This window comes from Oncorhynchus tshawytscha, linkage group LG03, assembly GCF_018296145.1.
Source record: "Oncorhynchus tshawytscha isolate Ot180627B linkage group LG03, Otsh_v2.0, whole genome shotgun sequence".
Classification (NCBI taxonomy): Eukaryota; Metazoa; Chordata; class Actinopteri; order Salmoniformes; family Salmonidae; genus Oncorhynchus; species Oncorhynchus tshawytscha.
The window spans coordinates 4041250-4044702 of record NC_056431.1 but is presented as its reverse complement, the minus strand read 5'-3'; positions in this window follow the sequence as shown (position 1 = coordinate 4044702).

Below are 3453 nucleotides of genomic sequence, written 5' to 3'. Positions count from 1 at the left end.
TGTGAAGAATTCATATTCCTCACTCATCAGAGTGGGAGAGAGGAGGGGTGGGAAAGGGGAGATGGAGGGGAAAGGGAGAGATGGAGGGAAGGGGAAAGGGAGAGATGGAGGGTGGGAGGGAGGAGGAGGGAAGGGAGACTGGGAGAGGAAAGGGAGAGATGGGAGGGAAAGGGAGAGATGGAGGGAGGGGACTGGGAGATGGAGGGGGGGAAAGGGAGAGATGGAGGGAAGGAGACTGGGAGAGGAGGGTGGGAGGTGGAAAGGAGAGATGGTGGGAGAAGAAAAGGAGAGATGGAGGGGTGGGAGGAGGATGGAGGGGAAAGGGAGAGATGGAGGGAAGGGGTGGGAGAGATGGTGGGAAGGGGAGAGATGGAGGGGAGGGAAAGAGGATGGTGGAAGGAAGGGGTGGAGATGGAGGGGGGAAAGGAGAGATGGAGGGAAGGGGAAAGGGAGAGATGGAGGGGGGGAGGGGAAAGGGAGAGATGGAGGGAGGAAAGGGAGAGATGGGAGAGATGGAGGGGAGGGGGAGAGTGGTGGGATGGGGGAAGGGAGAGATGGAGGGAGGGGAAAGGGAGAGATGGAGGGGAAAGGAGAGATCTGGGAAGAGGGAAAGGGAGAGGGAGATGGGAGGAGGAGAAAGAGATTCAGGAAAAGGAGAGTGGAGGAGGGGAAAGGAGAGATGGGGGAGGGGAAAGGAGAGATGGAGGGAAGGGGAAAGGGAGAGATGGACAGAAAGGGAGAGATGGAGGGGAGGGGAAAGGAGAGATGGAGGGGAGGGGAAGAGAAGGGAAAAGAGTGCTGGAGAGATGGAGTCAAGGGAACAACCAGGGCAGAGACGGAGGAAAAGGGTAGGAGATGGAGGAGGAGGGGAAAGGAGAGAGATGGAGGGAAAGGGAGAGATGGAGGAAGAAAAGAGTGGGAAAGGGAGAATGGAGGGAGGGGAGAATGGACCAGGGAGAGATGGAGGGGGAGAGATGGAGGAAGGGGAAAGGGAGAGATGTGGGAAGGAAAGGGAGAGATGGAGGGGAAGGGAGAGATGGAGGGAAGGGGAAAGGGGATGGAGGGAGAGATGGAGGAGGGGAGGGGAAAGGAGAGATGGAGGGAAGGGGGGAGGGGAAAGGGAGAGATGGGGGAGGGAGAGATGGAAAGGGAGAGATGGAGGGAGGGAAAGGGAGGAAAGGGGGGAGAAGATGGAGAAGGAAAGAGATGGAGGGAGGGGAAAGGGAGAGATGGAGGGGGGGAGAGATGGAGGGAAAGGAAAGGGAGAGATGGAGGAAGGGGAAAGGGAGAGATGGAGGGAGGGGAAAGGGAGAGATGGAGGGAGGGGAAAGGGAGAGATGGAGGGGAAGGGGAAAGGGAGAGATGGAGGGAAGGGGAAAGGGAGAGATGGAGGGAGGGGAAAGGAGAGATGGAGGGAAGGGGAAAGGGAGAGATGGAGGGAAGGGGAAAGGGAGAGATGGAGGGGAGGGAGAGATGGAGGGGAAAGGAGAGATGGAGGGAAGGGGAAAGGAGAGATGGAGGGGAGGGAAAGGGAGAGATGGAGGAGAGGGGAGGGGGGAGAGATGGAGGGAGGGGAAAGGAGAGATGGAGGGAAGGGGAAAGGAGAGATGGAGGAAGGGGAAAGGGAGAGATGGAGGGAAGGAAAGGGAGAGATGGAGGGGAGGGGAAAGGGAGAGAAGATGGAAAGGGAGAGATGGAGGGAGGGGAAAGGAGAGATGGAGGGAAGGGGAAAGGGAGAGATGGAGGGAGGGGAAAGGGAGAGATGGAGGGAAGGGGAAAGGGAGAGATGGAGGGAAGGGGAAAGGGAGAGATGGAGGGAAGGGGAAAGGAGAGATGGAGGGAAGGGAGAGATGGAGGGAAGAAAGGGAGGATGGAAGGGAGGGAGAGATGGAGGGGAGGGGAGATGGAGGGAAAGGGAGAGATGGAGGGGAGGGGAGATGGAGAGATGGAGGGAGAGATGGAGGGGAGGGGAAAGGGAGAGATGGAGGGGAGGGGAAAGGGACAGAGTGGTAGGGGGGGAGGGAAAGGGAGGACAGAGTGGTAGGGGAGGGGAAAGGGACAGAGTGGTAGGGGAGGGGAAAGGGAGATGGAGGAGAGGGGAGTGGAGAGATGGAGGGAGGGGAAAGGGAGAGATGGAGGGAGGGGAAAGGGAGAGATGGAGGGGAGGGGAAAGGGACAGAGTGGTAGGGGAGGGGGGGAAAGGGACAGAGTGGTAGGGGAGGGGAAAGGGACAGAAGGGAGGGAAAGGGACAGAGTGGTAGGGGAGGGAAAGGGACAGAGTGGTAGGGGAGGGAAAGGGACAGAGTGGTAGGGGAGGGGAAAGGGACAGAGTGGTAGGGGAGGGGAAAGGGACAGAGTGGTAGGGGAGGGGAAAGGGACAGAGTGGTAGGGGAGGGGAAAGGGACAGAGTGGTAGGGGAGGGGAAAGGGACAGAGTGGTAGGGAAGAGGAAAGGGACAGAGTGGTAGGGAAGAGGAAAGGGACAGAGTGGTAGGGAAAATGGACGAAGGAGAAGGAAAGGCATTCCTAAAGCCTGAGAACTACAGGTAGACCTGTACCTGTGGTTAGATACACTGTTCTACATTATAAACACTCAAACACACACACAATTTTGGATATGCTACATTAATTGGCATGGACCTGTTATTATAGTCCATTAATAACACACACACACACACACACAGGTAATTCTCACGAAACTGTAATTAAAAAAATACATTTTGTCATTTTTCACAAAATGTCCTCTTCAATAACAGATTAGGATCTATACGTATCAATTTTTTATAATTATTATTCGTTTTTTTAATCAGATATTATACTAACATTTTCATAAAATTATCATTCGTTTTTGTCCAAAAAAGTTATAAATCAGTTTTTAACATTGCTTCCCTAATGAAAATGCCTGAGACAAATAATTTTTAATTACAATTATTATAAAATGAAAATCAGACTTTTCCCCAATTTGAGCTCTTTAGCTGTTTTCTAAGGACTACTCTAGATGATGCATCATGGGTGAAGAAATGTTTATTTCAAAGCTGGAGTTTTATAGGAACTTTAAAAAAAAAATGGTAATGAGACATATCCACAGACACTGCTTGTATGTAATAAATATTATAGTTTAATGTAAACTTCAACTAGTATACCATTTTTATAATTTATGGAGAAACTACAGCAACATATTTTGTTTTATTTAAATAAGTTAGGTTTTTCTAAATATGTATTTTTATAAAATTACCATGAATTTAATCAGGAGGCATTTCAGTAATGAAAATGTATTTTTATTTTTTTTACATGACATTTTCCCCTAAAACTAGACATCTTAGTCCTAAGAATGATAGTTGATTTTTGCAGATGCATCATAGTTTTGTAACTCAATTTGTTCCAGACATTTTAAAACTGGTTTCATGAGAATACCTCCCCACACACACACACAAGTTAAAGAATAGCTTTGGGA